Consider the following 23,853-nt stretch of genomic DNA (forward strand, 5'->3'; position numbering starts at 1 on the left):
ACGTACGCCGTGGTGTTCGTCAAGGTTGTGCACTGGCCCCCACCTTGTTCGGAATATTCTTCTCGGTGCTTCTGAAGGTTGCTTTTGGAGATGAACAGCAAGGCGTCCACTTACACACGCGAACCGATGGTATGCTGTACAACATCTCAATGCTCAAGTCCAAACGCCACAGGGAGGACCTATTTGTAGATAGTCTCCTCTTCGCTGACAATGCTGCCCTCGTTGCTCATGATCAAACTCAACTCCAGAGTCTAATGGACAAATTTGCCAGAGCGTGTGACCTCTTTTCAATGTCCATAAACTGCAAGAAGACCGTTATTTTAGCGCAAGGATGTTTAGAGCAACCAGTCATCTTGCTAAACGGCGCACCTTTACAGGTGGTTAACAAATTTTGCTACCTTGGGTCGCATTTGTCGAGCAATCTCTCGCTTGATGCAGAGATCGACTTCCGCATCGGCAAAGCAGCCTCTACGTTCGGGAGGCTGTGTACAAGGGCTTGGGATAACAGACACCTTACGGTAAAAACGAAAATGCTTGCTTACCAATCATGTGTCCTAAGCACACTCTTGTATGGAGCAGAAACGTGGACAACGTACGCAAAACAAAAACGCAGACTAAGCACATTTCACTTGCGCTGTCTTCGGAACATTCTGGGCATCACATGGCAGGATCGCTTGACAAACGATTTTGTTCTAGGCGAGGCACAGCTGCCTAGCATCATGGCTATTCTCAAAAAAAAAAATGGTTGCGGTGGCTGGGACACGTGCATCGAATGGAGCAGACTCGTCTTCCAAGGCAAATACTACGAGGTTGTGGATGCAAAAAGGTCTGTTGGGCGGCCTATGCTCCGTTACAAAGATTGCGCTTAGCGTGATATGGTTGCGTTTAACATCCCTAGCAATCGATGGGAGGAACCGGCAGGGGACCGTGCCAAGTGGCGACGCCTTATTCACGAAGGTCAATCAAAGCATGACAATGCCTGGTTTAAATTGCTAAAAGAAAAACGCACTAGGCGTCTATAGCGGTCTTCAAACCCCCGCCCATCTGGGGGCGCATACACTTGTCGGGAGTGCGGCCTAAGGATCCTCTCTCGCATTGGTCTCTTCAGTCATGAACGCAAGTGCCTTCGCGATGCCGCTTAAATCATCTGTCAAAGATGCAGACCTATATATAGACGTTTAAGATATATGTTATTTGAACTAAGATGTGAGATGCAAATTCAATAAGTAAAAACGCCTATAAATATCCCACGGCTGGACTCTTCGTTTGAAAAGGTTAGGAACTAATTCCATCACACTGCTCCAATGGTGATTGGTGGATACACTATACAAGTATAGCGGTGTTTTAAATACATATAAGTAAATAAGATATGCATGTGTCTAATTTCACTGAAATTCTGCGACATGTGTATTCCACCAACCCGCATTGGAGCAGCGTGGTGGAATAAGCTCCAAACCTTCTCCTCAAAAAGAGGAAAGGAGGCCTTTAGCCAAGCAGTGGGACATTCACAGGCTGTTACGGTTACGGAAATAATATATTATGCATATTTTTTAATGATCATTATTTTAGAAGCAGCCAGTACGGGCAATAGTTTCAAACCGTGATTATTCATACAAAAGTTTCGGGAAAATTTAAGATTTGTGATTTTATAATAACTATTTTAGCATAGATAGCGCTGGAGAAGATATTTTCAAACCTTGTACAGTTACCATTTCTCGGTCACTCGATATCGCACTCTTGGAATAATAATCAGGACGCTAAACTATACTAATTTACCAAATTAGAACTCTCCGTGACCTCTTGTTAGTCAGAACCTAACTGAACGGTCCAGAGATTGGACTTGAATCGAAAACGTGTCGACAATAAAATAACTGATGTCAAATGTCAGTGTTAATAAAACCACATAAAAACATTTTATTACCAATCAATATTTAATGATACACTTAATAAAAATAATATGAAAGACTTAATGCAAATATTGTTGCTTATGGTATTCTGTTCTGTAAAGTTTTAATGTTTGTTCAATTTAGAAGCATAATATAAAAGCATTACCATTTGCGTTTATCAAAAATACACTACCAGAACTAAATACCTCAGTTCTGAAAAAATCTGTACAAGCAATACAGCGGGATTTTACTTTATTTTTTCAATAATTAGTATAATCGTGTGTATATTTAAATGAAAAACCCCAATTTATGTTAACATAATAATTACAACGAGTACCACCACCATGGTCTAGTGGAGCTTATCACACTATCCTCCTGAGGAACGAAAAGCCATTCCAACAAAGACTTCCACACTTTTTGGAAACACTCAAATAATCTAAACAATAATCCTGGCATTCCCGTGAGCGTTGATGGCGTTAGTGATTCTATTGAGATAGCAAATATTTTTGTAGATCACTTTTCTGTTAAATCGCAAAGTCTGCACTTAATTCTTAGTCTGGAGATAAAATTAGAATAAGAGTTACCGCCTTTGACATTGCACAGACGATAAATAATTTAGCTAGAGTTAGAACTCCCGGTCATGATGGTCTCACCGTTTAGCATTTACAACATGCTGGTCCTCATTTGCCCAGAATCTTGGCAATGTTATTTTCCTTTTGTCTATCTCATGCATATTTGTCAAGTAATATGATAAAAACAATAATGATACCTATTATAAAAAGTAAAACGGATGATAGTTCAGATAAAAATAATTACATGCCTATGTACTCAACAATCAAATTAATAAATATTTTAAGCCACATGATAATCATTTTGGTTTTCGATCTGGTCTCTCGACTGAAACTGCAATATTAAGTTTAAAGCCAACTGTAAAATACTGTACGGACCGTAAAACACCTATTTATTCATGTTTTCTCGATTTGTCGAAAACATTTGATTTGGTTGCCTATGATATCCTTTAGACAAAGTTGGAACAGACACAAATACCACCAGAGGTTACTAGAATTTTAAAACATTGGTATAGCAATCAAATTAACAATGTCAAATGGGATGGAGCGCTATCTCGATCATATAGTTGTGGTAACTGGTGGTAGAGCTTTGTGCAAGCTCGTCTGGGTAGGTACCACCCATCATCATCAGATATTCTACCGCAAAACCGCTGAACTTGGTATTGTAGTGTTCCGGTTTGAAGGGTGAGTGAGCCAGTTTAATTACAGGCACAAGGGACATAACATCTTAGTTCCCAAGGTTGGTGGCGCATTGGTGATGTAAGCGATGGTTAACATTTCTTACAATGCCAATGTCTAAGGGCGTTTGGTGACCACTTAGCATCAGGTGGCCTATATGCTCGTCCGCCTTCCTATTCTATAAAAAAATGTGGGGCAAGGCAAGGAGGGCTAAGCTTCTTATTAACGAGCTCATTGATATACTCAGTAACCAGCATGTTGGTTGCCATATTGATGGAGTTAATGTCAATAATATCAGTTACGCTGATGATATGGTTTTGTTTAGCGCGTCAGTTTGTGGTCAGTATGATATTTGAAAGTGGTAATAAATGTCTAAAAATAATACCTTCGGTAAAAATTAATAATATGAGCTTGACTCAAGTTTTCCAATTTAAATACCTTGGACATATACGAACCACCAGTCTCAACGATGATGATGACATTAAAAGGGAGAGGAGAGCATTGTCAATAAAAGCTAACATTATTGTCAGAAGATTTGCGCGTGCTTCAAGGGCTGTAAAAAAAAAACATTATTCCGCGCTTACTGTACCTCTTTTTATACACGTAGTTTGTGGGCTAATTATACATTAAAATCAAACAATGCTCTTCGTGTCCAGTACAATAACGTCTTTAGATTGCTGATGGGTTTGCCTCACTTCTGTAGTGCTTCAGGGATGTTCGCTGAATTAAATATATATATATATATTTTTTTTTTATATTCGCCGGGAGGGCAAATGACTACTCCACCTGTTGGTAAGTGGTAGTAGAGTCCAAACGCGACGACGGCCAGTACGGACGGGAAAAACGTTCTGCACTAGCCGCCTTCGCCTTGCCGGCCCGCAAGATGCCTCTTCACGCCTCGTTTGAAGGAACCCGGGTTGTAAGAGGAGGGGAACACGTGAGCTGGTAAGGAATTCCATTTTTTGGAAGTGCGACAAAGAAAGGAGTTGCCAAATTTCTTTGTTCGCGATGGAATTGATGTCACAGTTAGGCGGTGACATCGAGAACCAGCTCGCGTGGCCTTAAGAAGGAAGGGGGAAGCAGGAATTAGAGAGAATAATTCCTCAGAGCACTCGCCGTGATACAGTCGATAGAAAGCGCTCAGTGCTGCTATCTCACGACGCAATTGTAAAGGTTCAAGGGTGTTTGTGACCTTTACGTCGCCAATAATGCGTACGGCACGTCGCTGCAACCGGTCCAAGGCCTCAATAGGTACTTAGCGGAGCCATCCCAAAGGTGCGAGCAATATTCCACGCAAGACCGTACCTGTGTTTTGTACAGCAGGCACAGTTGTTGTGGCGTGAAAAAGCGCCGCACCTTGTTCAGAACTCCGAGTTTCCGTGAAGCTGTTTTTATAACAGCCTCGATGTAATCCCTTGGACTAAGGTCGCAGCGAACGTCAATCCCCAGCATGGCTATTTTGCTTTGCATCACCAGCGGAGTACCACAGAGGGAGGGACTGTTTTTAGGCATTAATGCGAAAAAAAGTGTGCATCCTTGGTTTACAGGGTGCGGGCCAGCTCAAAATTCTAATCATGGTAGCTAACAGACTAGACTGTATATTTATAAACCGCTGTTGTAAAGTTTCTGCTGGACCAGTAAATTGTATAAGTAGTAGATAATAGTATTTATTTTATTTTTTTGTAATTTTGTATATGAGTCTTGTTACTTGAATAAATAAATTATTATTATTATTATATAGATAATGTACGTAATTAATTCAACTTCATCGCTGAAAATGCCTTAAAATCACGCTATTTTATATTTCTAGACTTCGAAGTGGCTTGAAACTCTGTAGCGAAGGAGAAATTTAGTGGCCAGCCGCTTATACCAGACACTCCCTCGGAACTTTTCCTTGAAAAATAAAAAAAAAATACTTAAGTCACCTGTTAAACAAATCAAAATCGGTTTATCAGCTTAGGAGCTACGATGTCATAGATTGACACACTTATAACACCCCCCTATTTTGTGGGGGTTGATAATAAGTCTGAGCACATTACTGTGTTATGGGTTAAACCAGAATCCAGTATATTACTGTTACATTATACATCCGATCTGACATACCATACATAAATTTATATCTTAATTTTTGATCTTTTAAATACTTATTTGCGTTAACATTAAAAGAAGTAATATAAAAATAGCTTAATCATGCAATTGAAAAGTAGATATACCTGTTGTGTGATCTTGGCTTTATTAAAAAATATTATACCCCACTATAAATTACAAATGCAGTTTTTATATACTATTTAATTAAATTGGCAATTAGATGTACTAAATTAAAAATTAAATGTTATAAGTTAAATAATATGCGATCATTTTCTTTCATTGCATTGCAGTAAAACCTTTTAAAAAAAACGTTGGTCATCAGCTAATTAAAAAAAAAAACAAAAACTTCATTAAGGTAAACGTCCAATTGTTTACATGTTACGCAACATTATATATTTGTTTAAATAGGTTTTACCGCGTAGAATATACCCTCAACTACTTATGATGAAATTGTGATAGTAAGAATTTATATTAGGAATAAGACCTCGAATTGTTGGAAAATCCGCGAAATGAAGCAAATTCGTCGGCTGCTTATTAGTTATTGATCAATTATAAAGACCGCAACGTAAAATCACATCTATATGTATGTATTCAAGGTTTATTTTGCCACATAAGGCTTGAAGGTAACTATGTAACCGCAAGACGCTGCGCAAGCGGCAAGACTCAAGTTCAGTGTTAATCGAACGTGCGTCGTGCGCGCGCAAGTCAGCCATTTTTTTAACGAATTACGCGCGTTTTTGTGCTTGTGCCGTTTTGTTTAATAAATATTTTTTTTATGGAATTCTAGTGGATTGTGATAAAATTAAAAAAAAGGTGAGATATTTATTTTTAATTTTATTAACGTAACGCAATTGTTTATTTCTTGTTTTATTATAGATTTTTTTCTTCTAAGATTTAACTTCTAGAATGTTCAAGGTGATTATCACTAACTTTTGAGATGTTATGTTAATTAATGTAATTATTTATAAAATTAGCATTGAGAAATGTAACCGTGCTGAGGTCGGATAGACCTTCACCAGTACTCATCGCGATTCCTTGTAAACAAAGACAAAAAAATTAAACAATTGTAAAATATTATTCTAATACGAAAAATTATAAATACGTAATGAAAAATTTTAAGGTAAGCAGCCTAAAAAAATTCCGATCAATCAAATTTTTATTTTTCTTAAAAGCACCTATATTAAAAAATGAGAAGACGTTTTTTTGTAATGCCTAACTGAAAATACTGCTGGACCAATTTACTTGAAACTTATAACAGAAGGTGCAGAGCATTCTGGAAATTATTTTAGTATAAAGTATTACTATATTTACGTAGATGCGCTTCACAGTTTCACTCGCTATTAATTTAGACTATAATTGACGTGACAAGAGTGACTTTTATGTTTTTGTAATTCTAATAGAAAAACTAAGTAATTGTTTTATAGATTTTTTTTTATTATACATTATTATTTACATTAATTGTTAATAGAAGTTAATATAGTAACTGATTATTATATATTTTTTACTGTTAAATAAATGATTTGCGTCCTGTCAAAATAAAATAAATTAGGTTTTTTAAGTTCGTACATCGCGTATCAAGTACATAAGAAACTCATTATATTTTTAAATGACTATAAGGTAATTAAATAATCATTATCTTAATGGCATCATTTGTTTGTAACTAAAATTTGTGCAATGATACGTAAATTACCTGTCATTGTCAAACGAATCATTGCGTCAAATATATAAATAAAGCCGTACTAATAAATAAGGATACGTATTTTTTTAAACGCAACATAAAAAAAAAACTAAACCAATATACATCAAACTTATACAAGATGATGCGGCGTGTTTTGGTGGTTTTAGTTTATAATATCAGAATCGAATTCAATTATCGATATAAAAGCTAAAAATTAAGTATGGTTTTGATATAATGGTATATATAAACATCATATCGGTTCGACTCCGATCAGAATTAATATATAATAATTATTGTTGGATTGGAATCGAATCGGGAATGAATCGTAATCGTTATAGATTGGTTAGCCAATTAGCGCATCGGGGTTTCGTCTGCTTTAAATTTAGATTATTTATATGACAAGCGTCAATTTCATGTTCTTGTATATTATAATTATTATTGTTATATATATTATAGAGAAGTAAAGTTTAGATAGTAGAAAGTTATCTCTACTCTGAAACTACTTGTCCGATTTCAAAATAATCTTTTACATAACAAATGGACATGGGTGGACAAATATATATATATAATATAAATAAAGCGTTAAATAAAGGGTTTATGTGGGAATCTATTTTGCAATGTGAGTCGAAAAACGGTCGAGCGAATGCGTTTATTACGAACGCAGCCTTAAAGTTAGGAGATAAACGAAATACGATAAGCAAATGTACAGAAACAGTTAAAGAATTATATATATATGATATATGAGGTACTAAAACTTTAATAATATATAATTATACAAACAGTAACACGCCGGCCGGGTATGCTATTACATATATAAATGCCTGTGTGAGTCATAATATTTATTATTGTGATTTACATGTACATATTAATTTATTTAACATTGTTTTATGCAAAATCATTATGGATCATGTTAATTATTTAATATGCGATACAAGAATATGAAATTGATTTCACGTCACTTCACGTCAATGCACGGTTTAAAAGATTTAAAGACGGTGAAACTATGAAGCTTAGCGCTATAACGCGCTGCAGCTTGTGGGATAGATTTTATGTATATCGGTTTTGTATTAAACATTTTTTAAAACAGTTTTTAATTAAAAATGAAGTCTCATTAGTATACTAGCTAATTGTCACGGCTTCGCACTGATAGATAAGAAGAAAAATGTATGTTGGATAGGATTGGTGTAAAATTAGTTCTAAGTGAGTGTCTACGTCGGGGAATTGAAATGACAAATTTCAAGTCAATCGGGCATATAGTTTAGGAGATCTCGTGATGAGTTGTATTTTGCTTATGTATATTTATATATATATATATATATAATAGATAAAGATAGATAGATAGATAGATAGATATACTCACATGCGAAACTCAGTGCGAGGATATTCATACGGCGACTAAAGATTAAAAAGTAAAAGCAAACCAAACAAAAAAAATTAAAGCAATATACTATAAAACTTATTAGAAAATGTTAATAATATTTAATATTTTTTTTTATTTTGGACGTTAACCGATTTTATCTATTTTTTAGAGACTTATATATATATACTAATTATATATTAATATATACTAATTATATATTAACACATTGACGCACGACGTAAAGCTACGACTTTTTTTTCCTTGTTGACCCCCGCATAAATTAAACTAGGCTAAAGTTGATTTTTAATAAGTTTGGTTAATATTATTTATTAACAATCGTAGAGCACTCGTATTATTCCCACGAATAAAACTGAATCATACTTTATATTTGTATCCATTAAAAGCAGTACTAGTCAAAAAAGAAAATTAAGTAGCTTGTAATGTAACAAATATAGATATGTAATTAATGTAACTTTTGTTATTATTTTGCTTTTCATCAAGATACAATGCTTTTTTTGTCGCTGGAAAAACGCGTTTACACGTTTCCCGCGCATGAAGTGGGGGGTTTGTTTTATTTGAATTTTAATTAGACTTATATTCAATTAAATTCAATGGTTATTTCATTAGAACAGACATACATAACGTATGTGAACATTTAGTATTCATTGAAATTAAGTGCAAAGTCGAGGGTTGTTAGAAAAATATTTACATAACACAAATGCTTATTTACCTAAGCAAGGTACGACAGTGCCAAGGCCAAGTTCTCGTAACACGGACGCACACATATATTTTCTATACATAATGGTAATACGAGATGTGATGGAAGGTTGCTACGTATCGATGCAATCCGCTCGCGGACGAACCGTTTGGTCCATGAAAGAAAAGTAATTAATTATCGTGCATAGTTTGACCAAGGCTTGCGGATAGTGGAATTGTTACGGGGCGTAATTTCGACGCCATCGCCGGTTTACTTCTTCCGGATATTAAGGTTACGAATAGCGGTTAGTATGGTAAATAGTTGACTGTGTGTGTTAGTGGCTATATGAAAGGCCGCAGACTCGGAGGTCCTGGGTTCAATTCCCAGGTCGGGCCAATAAAAAGTTATTGAGTTTTCCTGTCTTTTCTGTCAGAAAAACCCAGTAGCAGCCAGGAGTCTGGAAATTGGAAGTGTGTATACTCGCGTGCCTCGGAAAGCACGTAAATCCATTGGTCCGGCACCTGGTCTTTCCGGTCGTGTTGGATTGTCGTCCCATCGGATTATGGGAGTTAGGAAATAGAGAGTACATCTGTGTTTGCGCACACACTTGTGCTCTATCTCCTGCGCAGTTGGATAATCTTTCTTGAGATTGGCCGGCGTGGCCGAAATCTGTCTGGAGAACATTATTATCATATTATACGTTACATAGAATGAATCAAATAGAAAAATTTACTATCAAGAAGCAATCGTTGATTGACGTAATTTGCCTACGGATAAGAAATTTTTGATAGCGGAAAAAACTCAAATAATAGTATGTTTATATTTATTGTATTTTAGTATATTCATGGTATAATTTTTTTTAATTATCAACATAGTATTAGTTTTTTTTATATATAAACTAAATATAGATTTTTCAGTTAGATCTAATTATGTATTTTATTGCAATCGATTGTTTTTTAAATAAAAATAAATACACTATCAAATGAAATAAGATTTGAATAATAGAACTCTAATGAACCATTCTTATATCGAAAACTCGTGATCGTCGATTTAAGATCGCGCTCCGATGGTCTATCTCGACCTTTATAAGTATGGTCACCTTTATCGGTGTTAATAACATAGAATTAATTTTAACATCGAGTGATATTTATAGTAAGACGCCATAACTTAATCGTATGTGACCTTACGATTGGTTTATTTCCTACCGCTTAAAAAGGATAGTGTAAATATGAGTAGGATCGAATCAAATCATAATTACATTAAATGTAATTAACAATCGGTTCGGGATATAAAACCTACCGGGACCTCAAAATTCAGCATTTAGTCTTTTTAACATTTTAATCAATTAATTAATAAAATAAAATAAATAATAAATTAACTAATAAAACTAAGAGCCATGTCGGTTTTACTTCGTAGAATCTACTTCCCAAAACATTTACATTAAATTTAATCCTAAAAAATGATGACTTAAATATGCTTTTTTATTTTATTTTGATATTGTCATGTTTGTTGTATCACTAATAAAATGTCCTTTATATTGACCGTTTACCAATATTTACCAGAGTTTAATTTATCCTACAAACTGACTTTTTGATCTTATTATCATAAAAAACAAATATATATATGCTTTTTTATTCTTTCGTTTTTATTTATAAAATTGGTAGACGGACGAGCAAATGAGCCCTACAACCTTGGGAACTAAGATGTTGTGTTTGTACCTGTAGTTACACTGACTCACTTCACCCTTCAAACCGGAACACAACAATACTAAGTATAGCTAGCAGCAGAATATGTGTTGAGTGGGTGGTACCTACCCACACTTGCTAGGGCTAGCACAAAACCCTACCACCCAACAAGTAAAGACTTAACTAAAAGTATCATAACATTTTTAATGAATAGTTATAACTATAAGGTAAATATGTAAAATTATTGTTATTTAAATAATGATTATTAGGTTTATTCAATCCAAAAATTCCAACCAGAAAACTCACAGCAAAATCTACCTATCCTAAGGGTAGAATAATCATCATTATTCTACCCTTAGGAGTGGAATATTTCCATTAAATATAAAATGTGCTTCCACCAAATTTAATAAAAAATAATCATAAAAGGCGATTCAATAAGGCGAACATATCGCATAACAATACGTCAAATAAATAATCTGCTATTTTTAACTATATTAAGTTTTTGAAAATTAAAAATTTTTATTCTTTAGTACATAATAGCAACATTCTTGCAATCAAAATGCCCCAATGCTCGGCATTATTTCTATTAAGGGTAATTGGAAATAAAAGTGGCAGATTGTCATCCAATACATGCAAGTTTCGTACACCGCTGAACACGAGCTGATTTATAAACATCAACTTTAGAATATCAAAATGCTTGTTGTAAATGTTTACCAAGGTTTGAATCAGCGATCTTCAGTTGAAATTCAAGAGTTCTAGCCGCTGGGCCACCCCGGGTTTGCTCTTGAAATATACATTACAACCTGTTCTTAACCTTTGTTAACGTATAAGACGTTAGAACATCGAGTCAAGAATTTTTTCGCTCGGTCGGTTTGCTTTTTATTTTTATTCGATGCCGTAATGATAAGGTTGGGAGCATTGCAAAACGAACTGGTATATTGAAAAACACCGGTCCATCGACATTGTGAACAGTATTTACTTTAAAACCATCTTCTCAAAGAAAGCCACAGAAAAACTAAAAATAATCTTTCACAATTAATAGTATCTAAAAGTATAATAACTCTTTATGAAATTAAGATGTCTTATTAACAAATTATTATACATAATTATGTATACATATTATAAAGGATATCATAGTCAACCAAATCAAATGTCTTCTACCTTTTAAAGATCTAAAAAACATGCGTAAATAGGACTTCTACGGTCCGTATAGTATTTTATAGTTTGCTTTAAACTTAAAATTGCAGTTTCGGTCGAAAGATCAGATCGCAAACCAAACTGATTATTAGGTGGCTTAAAATACATCAATGAATATTTACCAAAAACTAATTATGTATGTATATTGTAAAAATTTGGGGCATTGGGGCAGCGTGGTGGAATAGGCTCCAAAGCTTCTCCTCAAAAAGGGAGAGGAGGCCTTAACCCAGCAGTGGGACATTTACAAGCTGTTACTTACTTATATTGTAAAAATTATACGGGATTATATATTTTTTAAAAGTTAATTTGTCATTTTGTTAATGAGAATCTTAATTAGAAATGTAAAATGATCGAACTCATTTCTCCTTAAAGACAATACGCACCTGCAAGCCTTCTGGAATTCCAGACTGCATTTTCATCAGGTGAGACTATTGCTCCTTTAATACTACTTACTTAAAAAACGACAATAATTTTTTTCACTCAGTGCAAATACCGGGCTCCTTTAGAGGGGGCCGAGTTTTGTGGTATTCTTACCCACTAAAACCAGTGCCATTGCCGTCCTCGGCACGGATCATAGAGGTTGCGGGATCGTGTTGATATAACGCACCCGCGGCCTCTCCTGTTCTGTACTCTGCTCGTGGCTCGGCGGAGCTCTCCTCAGGGGGAGAAGGTAATCTCGCCGCCCCGCACTTCTCCCTAGAACCTATTCCCTCTGTTTCAACTGTGTTTAAGAACATCTTCTTGTAGCCCTCACGGTTTTTTTTCCATATGCTTATAAAACTATCTTGTAAATTAAAATAATAAAAACACTAAACTTTATAGATTGGTGAATTTATGTATAAATGTTGGCTTCCAATAAGTCAAATGAAAAAAATTAAGTACGTCTATAGACATAAATATTATCGTCTTTTCTTAAAACTTTAGGAATTATTCAACCGTATATTAAAATAATGCCGATGTTTTTTTTCATTTAAAGGTGCACACTCTTACACAATACATTTTTTAATTGACAAAATTAGTTAATTTGCAAAAAATAAAGATTTATATGGGCATGTACCGATATGTAATAATTTCTTGAATATAGAATTCCGTAGCTTATCTTAGAAACGAATCGTTTTGTTAACTGAGTGTAGAAATTGTTTATGACAGAAAGACATGCCGAGCGGGATTTGTTTTATAGTATGTAGTGATTTAGATTATAGTTAAGCGGCTATTGAGATCAGTGATCTATATGTAAATAGCCTTGCTATTAACGATAAGATGCCGCAAAAACACAATTATTTATAAAGTGCATAAAATTGTCATGACCTGTCGTAATGAAATAGTTTTTAATGTGATCGAAATAAGGTGCCTTATTTAATAACAGGCACAATTAAAAGGGGAATTCCGTATTGAGGCTTTCTTTGTATTATTCCGTTACGTCAAATGACGTCAAAATCAGCTCGTTCTTTTTACAAGATTACGGAGTTATATTTTTATAAATGTATGTGCGTCATCATTTTATTTTTGAATATTGAAAATAATTTTTTATCGAATTAAAGTTGAATTGACAGTTTTTTTAAAATTATATTTGGATTATTGATGTATCTCTATTTATATCACACTGGCAAACGGAAAATTTTAAACCGGATTTGACTATGTATTTTTATATTATTTTTTAAGTTATTATATAAATTTACATAAATATTTAAATAATTTCATAAGCGATTTATTCCGTATGATAGTGTGTGCTTTGTTGAGTTGGATATGCTAGGCGACAGCTCTTGTCGTACGCACTAACTAAAGCAATATATTTTGTTAAGCGGTGGTTGCGCTTCAATCGAGCACATAAGTGGCTTAATCATTAGTATAGTAGCCTACAACCAATCTATCAGCGTAAGCATCCATAATGATGCATTTACACGAGGTCAATAGCCGAGCCATTCCACTAAGCCGAGACATTAAGCCAGTCGAATCAAATATTTATATTACGAAGCTTTCTGCTGCATAAGGAGGCAGGAGAATGAGTAAAATTCTTCCTAATCCTTCCTCAGCTTATGCACAAACTTTAAACAGATGAGAAAGTATTTACAATTTTATTTTATTTATATACTAACAAAGAACCTAAATATAAGCACTTTGCTAACTATATAAATATATGATGTCACATTTCCCTATTCATAAATGGAAATAATTATTACATAAATAAAACAATAGATAAACTAGCATTATCGATTTGTTTAACATTAAAATTGTGTAGTATTGTAATTATTTATATTGAAGTTATACGTCAATTTACTGAAATTAGACTAAATTAGTTTTGGTAATAGTTTCACGTAGAACTGTCAAGAACTTTGAAGAAAGTGATTTGAAAGTCGTTGTAAAAGCCTACTTGGATAAGACATTGTTTTTATTTAAATGTAAATATAAAACAAGCTCTTTAATGTGAGTTAGAGCCAGGTACGAATATAATTTCCATACAGTACGCTATGTAGCGTTGTATTTCCAGTTGTGACTTGCCGCATAATTTTTTGTAATTCATTATTTAAATATAGCTTAAAAGTGTAACAAAAAACAAGCTCGTCTGGGTAGGTACCCACTCATCAGATATTCTTTTGCAAAACAGCAGTACTTGTTATTGTTGTGTTCCAATTTGAATGGTGAGTGAGCCAGTGTAATTACACATAAATAACATCTTAGTTTCCGAGGGAGGAGGTGGTTGGCGATGTAAGTGATGGTTAACATTTCTTACAATGTCAATAGGCGTTGGTGACTACTTGCGCATATACAGGTCCGCCTACCTATTAAATAAAAAAAATCTCCAAAGTATAAGGTCTTCATTTAATTAAATGTACAACATGTACAAAAAGTTATTTAATTACTCACAAAACTTAGCACAATTATAGCCTGATATATAAATGTCGCTTAACGCGTTTTTAGTTTAATATCAATTTATGTCTTTAAAGAGTTATACTGTTTAGCTAATAATATAACAATAAATATAATAACCGTATTTGATGCTTAAGAAGTATAACTAAAATGGGTTAAATTAAGAAGAAGGAGTACGTACGTAACTCGCTATTTGCATTGCACAATAGACATATGTATCTAGTCCGAATATTATTCTGAGTGTATACATATTATATACCAGCATTTTGCAGTCATAACTTCGAATTAGCTAAACACCAATTTCCAGAGCTCTTTCTTTAAAAATGGAATTGATTTTAATAAAAACTTTTATTCTTTTTTCACTTTGATTTCTGAAAGTTTGAAAGTTTAACCCTTCCAAAAATTACTGTGCGGTGATGAGTATGCATTCGTAAATACCCAAACACGCTAAACCAGGTGATGCAGTTTCACTTATTAAAATAAAACAAAAGCTACCATATTAATATATATATATATATATATATATATAAGGTTATAGGACCAACTTGGAATTTATTTTAGATCGCAAGTATAATAAGAATGTTCTAATAATAATTATTGTAAGTCATTCATCAAGTTCATTCGTTTTTTAATGATGATTTCATTATACATAAATGCGAATCGGGTGCATATGATAATTTTCATTATATTTGATAAAAGCTTTGGCCTGCGTCTTGGCTTCGTGATATTTTTATTTAATTATCAGCCTCATCCGTCTAATAGTTAGCTTATGAGATCTCCAGGCTCTAAATTCAAACTCCAGTCAAAAAAGTTATTGCGTTTTCCGTTGAGATATTTTCAGTAGCAGCCCAATATCCTCCATATTGGTAGTGTTGATAATTCTGTACTTAGGGAAGCAGGTCAAGGTCAAGCGCATGATCTCGTTTTGGTCGTTTCGGTTTTACGGTCCCAATAAAAATTAAAAGAATGAGGGAACAGAGACTGCGCTTGTGTTTAGGATAATATCTCCTGTACATTTGGCAACGGCTTGAGATCGCCCGCTTGGGCCAAAATCGGTCATGAGGAAATCTTCACACTAGAATTACTTCTATTCAAGGCTTACCTTTTTCATGTTGACCTTGAACCTGTATTTTTAGACATCTACACCCATAAAATTAAAATGTAACCATACATTAATGAAATATGTATTTAATATTTCAAAAGACTGTTTAACATTTTGTCACCGGTTATTGCTGACGAAACCCCGGAAATACGTCAGATTTTGTCTCCAACAGATTGTGCGCGTTTCGTAATGACCCACTGAGTAAGTTTTAAGTATCCGCTTAGAGTGTCAAGTTAAACGTTCGTTAGAATTATTACAACTTATGTTTTAAAATTAGTATCGTTAAATTGAGTATGAAGTTTGTAAGTATAGACAAAGAATCGTATACAAGTTTCTTTGTCACCGATCAGCTGTTCAACGGTTTCAACCGCGTCAAACGGCTCGTAGCTTGATGTAAATTATCCTATAAAGTTTTACACGAATTTAGATATATAATGCAAAAATAGCTTTTCAAATGCGACTGGTCGTTCTAGAGATTAGCGTATTTGAAAAAATTAGAAACAAACTTTTCAACTAGGTTATTTTTATCATAAACTAGATTCTGCCCGCAGCTTCGCCCGCGTGTGGATTTTACGTAAGCCAGGTTAACGGTATTTATCTTTTCTGTAGCCTTCCGCTTGAGTAGATAGGACTTGAAAGCTTAACAAACAAAAAAAAAAAAACACTCTCGCATTTATAATATCAGTGAGGACAGCCACTCAATGTTATGTACATATATATATATTATGATGCTAATGTATGACAATTTTAAGTGGTCCACTATCAATGCCTTGACCAGCGACTGTCAACATATGTAATATAGCTTAAACTTGGACACGTGGAGACTTAAATTTTGGAGATGTTTGATTGGTAATGTCTACATTACGCACTAACGATACGAGTAAATGGGTGTATATACCTTAAGGGGTCACTGAGGACAACAAGACAAGCGTGATTTAGCGTAAAACGCGGGAAATATAAGTTGCAAATTGAGTGCAATGCTGTACGTGAAATGAAACCAATTTGCGTCAGGAATGGTTTATGCAAAAATCTTAAAAAATTAAACACAATATTTTAAATCTTCAGCTGTGAACATATTTTATGTACCACAGCTTTTTCTCGCGTAGATAGAGTTTTATCAAAGTAATTATAAATAATTTGATTATCAAATATTTTCTATACATTGCTATACTCAAAAGAATATGAAATATTTATGAAGTCGAATGCTCGTTATGACTATATACTATAATTACGTGTAAGCAGAGTTTCTTAACGTTTCTCAACAACGCAGGAAAATAAATTGGCACAGTAACGAAATTACAAACATGTAATTCATTACGTCATATATATATACTCGTATGTTATCGGTTAATGGTAGGGATTGTTATATTTTGAATCTAGCCGGATTGTAAGCTGTCGAAAAATTATAAACGGCGCATTGTTTTTAATGTAACAGGTAATTTGAATTAAATACAAGTACATTAATATGACTTAAAAGATTATAAATTTTACTGGTTTTATTATAAACTTAATGATCCGTTTGTATCGCTTGAGTCGTTTTTGAATTTTTTGTCAAGATCATGTATTTATTTACAATGCTTGGCATGCTTGCCAAGGAAGCGTTAAAATTATATTTTCCATCATCTTTATTTCACTTGGTGGTAGGGCTTTATGCAAGCCTGTCTAGGTGGGTGCCACCCATTTATAAAATATCTTGGCGCCGAAAAGCAATACTCAGTATTGTTGTGTTCCGGTTTGAAGGATGAGTGACATAATATCTTAGTTCCCACGGTTGGTGAAGCATTGGCGATGCAAGCGGTGGTTAACATTTTTTATAATATCCATGTGGACCATATGCTCGTCCGCCTACCTATACTATAAAAAAAAATTGTAGGTGGCGTCTTGGCGATTTAATGAATGGTTTATATTTCTTACGGTACCCATGTACTCGTATATGGGTGGTGGTGACCACTCACTGTCAGGTGGACCATTTGCCTGTCTGTCAACTTATAATATGAAAAAATAACGTGCTAATAAATTGAAAACAATTTCTGTACATGAAGAAAATCGTAATGTTTAATAGAATCTACGTTCCGAACTGGTTTATATATTTTTTATATATAACATAGCTCTATATTTTGTTGAAAAAGGATGGTAAACACTCTCAATTTAATTTAATATTTAATTCAATGCTGTACTATGACGATTCAAATGTGATTTTATAAACCTACCAAAGTAAAGTATATTTTGATTTGATTTTTAGATTTTACTCAATGAAAACGTGGGTAAGAGTATATTGCAGTCACTTTAAATTTAAAATGGTTATTAAATTATAAAAAGGGCACGCATGTGAAAAATAAATCATATGCTTATAATTGCACATACGCTCTTAATCAGAGTGCAACAGTTATTTATTATATAACGAAATTAGTATGTAAGTTAAAATGCGTGCTAGTTGCTCTCGAGTGAGTAGATACCATCTCTGTATTTATTTAACGGTAACAGCCTGTGAATGTCCCACTGCTGGGCTAAGGCCTCCTCTCCCTTTTTGAGTAGAAGGTATGGAGCTTATTCCACCACGCTGCTCCAATTCGGGTTGGTGGAATACTCATGTGGCAGAATTTCAGTGAAATTCGACACATGCAGGTTTCCTCTCGATGTTTTCCTTCACCGTATAGCACGAGATGAATTATAATCACAAATTAAGCACATGAAAAGTCAGTGGTGCTTGCCCGGGTTTGAACCCACGATCATCGGTTAAGATTCACGCGTTCTTACCAATGGGCCATCTCGTTCACCAGTTATTTAACGCTTTGTAGTAATTGTGTTGTTTGTTATGTATGGATAAATATTGTCAATATTGTATTTAACATCATCCTTATGTCAATATTTATCGATTTAAGTGATTTGCCAGAGAACTTGCTACATGTGTACAGAAGTGTAGGAAAAGCTATTTTAATAAACGTTACATACCTACATGAGATAGCATCGTAGCTAGAACACTTTGGAAAATTCTGGATTCAAATTAGAGCAACGATTATGGCCGGTGGTTAAAAAAAATATCGTTAGGAAACCTGATATGTATTGTATAAAAATCTGCTGTATGTGCATGTACCAACCCGCAGTGGGGAAGCGTTGTGTAATCAGCTCTAAAACCTTTCCTTCACAAGGAAAGAAGGCCTTGACATATTCACAGGCTTTCACTATGCGTAAAAATACTAAAACTATTTATCTTAATTCTAAGGATATATCGATGTATGTGATACATTTTATATATGTAGCATGCATGCAAATTAGCCACCTATAGTAATGGGTCCCCTCTGTCCTTTGACGCTGCCCATTGTCATTGACGCTGACATGTTAACTATCCCTTATATTGTCGATACGCCAGCAACCTTGGGAACTAAGATGTTATGTCCCTTGTGCTCGTAGTTACACTGTCTCACTCACTCTTCAAACTGGAATGCAACAATACTTGTACGTATTATTGTTTGGCGGTAGAATAAGAAGTGGTCGTACCCAGATGGGCTTGCACAAAGCCCATCCCGCAGGTGAAGTCCTCGGCTTTGTTTATTTTTACTTTTAATTGTTAACATTTCAAAATAACTATTTAAAAAAATTGCTATTATGTTAATAAAAAATATAAGTAAACTAAATTCAACACAATTTAGTTTACTTGCCAATATTTTATTCCTTTTTTTTATTAGGATAACATAAACTTCCCCCTTCCTTCTTAAGTCCACGCGAGCTGGTTCTCGATGTCACCGCCTAACTGTGACATCAATTCCATCGCGAACAAAGAAATTTGGCAACTCCTTTCTTTGTCGCACTTCCAAAAACTGCAATTCCTTACCAGCTCACGTGTTCCCGTCTTCTTACAACCCGGGTTCCTTGCGGGCCGACAAGGCGAAGGCGGCTAGTGCAGAACGTTTTTCCCGTCTGTACTGGCCGTCGTCGCGTTTGGACTTTACTACCACTTACCATCAGGTGGAGTAGAGTCATTTGCCCTCCCGGCGAATATAAAAAAATAAATAAAAATAAGTATCCTTAAAAAATAATATATTAGCTTAACATAAGCACAGGATGTTATTACTAGTAACGAGATAAAGGAAAACTAACAATAAATTAAAATAACTAAGCTCTGTTTCAACTTCCGGTATAACCTTGCGCAAACCTTGTACATTCTTAATGTATGTATATAATAAAACAATAAACGTCAATATGTTTGTATGTTGAAAATAAAAGAAAAATCTAGAGGTGGCTAATCTTGTGATTTTCATTTGTAAATAATTATGAAATAATTGTTTAAAAAACAATGATGATGTTCTTCTGACTGTACAGAAATAATATAATGCCCAAGTGTGTGCACAAAAATAGATGCATTCTATAACTCCTTCACTCTCATAAGCCGACGGGATGGCAATCCGACTCGACCGAAAAGAGTTTACAAGAGGCACGCGAATGTACTCACTTCCAAAGTCCAGACTCCGGGCTGCTACTTAAAATTTTCAACAGAAAAACTCAATAACTTTTCATTCCGTCGTACGTGTACTATAAATATTCAATATTATAGATGCATAAGTAATGTTTGACAATATTAAATGTAAAGGATTTAGAAGAATAAAATATAGGTAATCCACTTGTGTGTAGCCTCGTTCTCATTTTCCGTCGAGTCGTCATCGTCTTCCTGTGATTTTCTAATGTCGTAAATGTAATTTAAATAATTTGTAATAGATAAACTTTAATTGTCATTAGGCTAGTCATTTTAAAAATGTTTTTGAAACGAATTCGATTCGTTTTAAAAACGACATTCAAAAATTACCATATTTTTACTTCGATTTTTTAGAAGCAAGCAAAAATAATCTCACGAATATGCAAACAAATGATTCAACCTTCAAAATATTTCATACTCATGCTTAATTTTTTGAACTAGCACCTACTTAAATTTGAATACATCTTCAATTTAAATTGCCATTAGGCATTAGGCATTTTTAAGCTAGTTTCGATGACATTTTTGTTGTTTTATTTTAAAGTCCCGTTTTAACTGGATGATAGGCATTATCAACATCAAAAATGTATACATAGCCAGAAGATCTGATTCAAACAAACTATTAAAGCTGTGCCAACTGTAATATAATTAAAACAATATTTATCCTTATAATTAGAGCAAGAAACGGCAAAAAAAAAAAACAATTTGGTCATACTCTCCCAATGGAAACAGGGTACATAGTTATTATAGAAGAAAACGACGATATTAAAATTGCTCTTATAAAATACAATTGAAATATACTTCACGATTAGTTATTTATGTAATTACGGGTACAAGTAATGTTACAAATTAGACTTCATGGTCGGTAGCGTATTGGTTTGCCATCAGAAGGATTAATGCTGTTAGATTTGTCAACGTTTGTATAGAGAGAAGAATGCTTATTTCTCGGGTTTCATCTTCTTTGTCGTTTGTTTGAATCATTAATTTTATTCTTATTGGAAGTCTAATAAGATTAAGACAGGTTCGTTAGTTATTTAGTTGGTTTTGTGCTTCTTTTACTGTTAAACTGCCAACTGCTTTTTTATTGTCCAATACTAAGTTCATAAACATAGAACACAAATGGAACAAAATCGAATAATCATATTATCACGCCAGTCGTATAGCGCCACAACTGGCGTAATGGCATAGTTTTATAATTCAAGGCTAATATTTGTCTCATTCCGGTTTTTCTATGTTAATTTGAAAAGCACACATGAACCTTCGATCCTTATTGTCATACGAAAATATTAAAATAGTTATGATTCGATATAATAAAGGATTATTACAATATTTCGATTCAAATCCGGGTTCAATGTCCTCAATGATTTTTGAAGAACATTGTGTTCGCAAATAACTTTTTGCTTTGCGGTAAAATATTATAATAACTGGCGTCTATAGCGATTAAATCGCAAGGAAGGATCAAAGATCATGTCTAGCTATGAGCTAATTAACAGGCTATTTTTGATTTATTCCAATTTTGTACTTTTGAGACATGTTAAAAAGCTATGTACTTGGTAGGACTTTCTGCAAGCTGGGTAGAGACCATCCACTTAACACATATTCTACCGTCTAACAGCAATATTTAGTATCTTTTTGTTTCAATATCAACGTAATTAAAACAAAAGATATAATCTTTTATCTTAGTTCCCAAGGTTAATGGTGTCTTGGCATTCAATAATGTTTGATATTTCTTCCAGCGCCAATGTCTTATAAGTGGCGGGTGTACCATCAAGTAGCGCAATTGCCCGTTCGCTTACCTTTGTTTTTAAAAAAAATATTCAGTCAGGTTTGCGTGATACCAAATAGCAGCCAATTTTATTTTTTATATGCCTCATTTGGTCTGATCACGGCTTGCCTCTTTTCCAAATATCGAGTTTTGACCGTCATTATTCTTCTCAACTGTACTGATTTCGTGGTGTTACGTGTTACGAACCTTTTTATAAATGGTTACCTGGAATATATCTATAAATAAATCGGATGAGGCGAATGACTTCTCTCAACCTTTTTTATAAGTGAATACATATTTTTCTTTGCATATTTTCTTCATTTGAGTTTAAATTGAATCGGATTTTCGAGTAAATTGGATTAATTTCACATTTAGATTTTTTAATTATATTGTCAAAATTTCATAGAATATAAATATTGTAATTTAAATAAACTAAATTTGCTTTTAAATTATATGTTACATAAATCAACGAATACTTATTTCACGCCTTATCATATAAGCAATTTCGTATATATAGTAAACTGCCCTACTCGTAGTTTTTGTCACGCTCTACATACATATAAGAATAACATTTACGATACATTGGTGGTAGGGTTTTATGCAATAAATATTTATATCTATGTAAATAAATGTTTTTATTGTCTATAAATATATTTTATTTAATAATTTCAATTAGTATTTTCATAGCTTCATTAAGTTAGATATCATATATATCAACGTTATCTGGTAGAGTTAATATTTTTAAATAATAAAAATTTTGTATTTCTTTTTCTTTCTCACATTGCTTATAATATAAAAACTTAATATATATGTAATACTAGAAATCCACTTTTTTAAAGTAATTGCTAATATTCTTATGTATCCATAATTAATTAAGGGACGACAACAGTCCAAGAAGTCAGGATCGAATTTGCGACTTTTGAATTGCAAGGCCGCCTGTAAACCATTGCGCTATTGGCGCTGTATTATGTTACATTGTTCTTGTTCGATAGCATATGTAGAATTCCTAAACTTGAATTAAGTTTTGCTGTTAATTATATATTTATTATGTATTCTGTGTTAGTTTTTTTAAACAACATAATATGTGGCGCCGTGACGCACACCGAGTTCTTGACGGGCCATTTAAAGATCAAGTTTTGTAATTCAAAACGCGCATTGCTTAACTTAAAACTTGGGAATCCCAATCAATTAACTTAGTTACTTACCGCAACATATGATATGATTTATATTTATTTAAACTGTACTTAAACTTTGTTTGCGTACATTTATATTATATACAATACGTAGGTAGATTCGCAAATGGGTTACCTGATCGTTAGTGACCACCCCCCTGGCTCACTTACCCTTCAATATTGTTGTTTAACGATAAAATATGTAACAATTGTCTACCTACCCAGAAGAGCATGCACTTACAATCATTTGACACAATTATAAGTCTGCGTACCTAATACAATAATAAAAAGAACTTAAACCGTAACCTCAAGCTTTTAAACCCGAAATAGAATATGTTGAATAACTATATATTTTAAATCTCACCCCCACAGGGATTATATTTGTAGGATAGTCTTAATTTTTTTATTCTACAAGTTTTTATTTAAATTCAACGGTCACTGTGTGTATAACGAATCTCTTAAATGAATTTTAAGCCAGTTCGAACCGGTTAAGTTCAAACTTTGAAAACACTTCTCGTTTTGAAGGCATTTCAATGTAACAAATCAAACATTGCACATGTTAATATTTGAAATAAGCTTGTCTACCTTGTTAAACAACAACTGTTAAGTAACAGTCACAAGATTCGTTACGTAAAATTAT

At 33.6% G+C, this 23,853-nt stretch overlaps 1 protein-coding gene across 2 annotated transcripts in view; it reads left to right on the plus strand.

The window, feature by feature from the left end:
- Positions 1-5,895: 5,895 nt before the first annotated feature.
- Positions 5,896-23,853, plus strand: part of LOC126778102 (ABC transporter G family member 23) — an 82,315-nt gene continuing 64,357 nt past the window's right edge. The window contains exon 1 of one of the 2 annotated variants that reach the window (XM_050501481.1): positions 5,896-6,034. The gene's annotated coding sequence lies outside the window, so the exon portion shown is untranslated. Of the gene's footprint in view, positions 6,035-9,123; positions 9,261-23,853 lie in introns of those variants that run through there. The other variant, XM_050501480.1, reaches the window with a different exon arrangement.

This window comes from Nymphalis io, chromosome 25, assembly GCF_905147045.1.
Source record: "Nymphalis io chromosome 25, ilAglIoxx1.1, whole genome shotgun sequence".
NCBI lineage: Eukaryota > Metazoa > Arthropoda > Insecta > Lepidoptera > Nymphalidae > Nymphalis > Nymphalis io.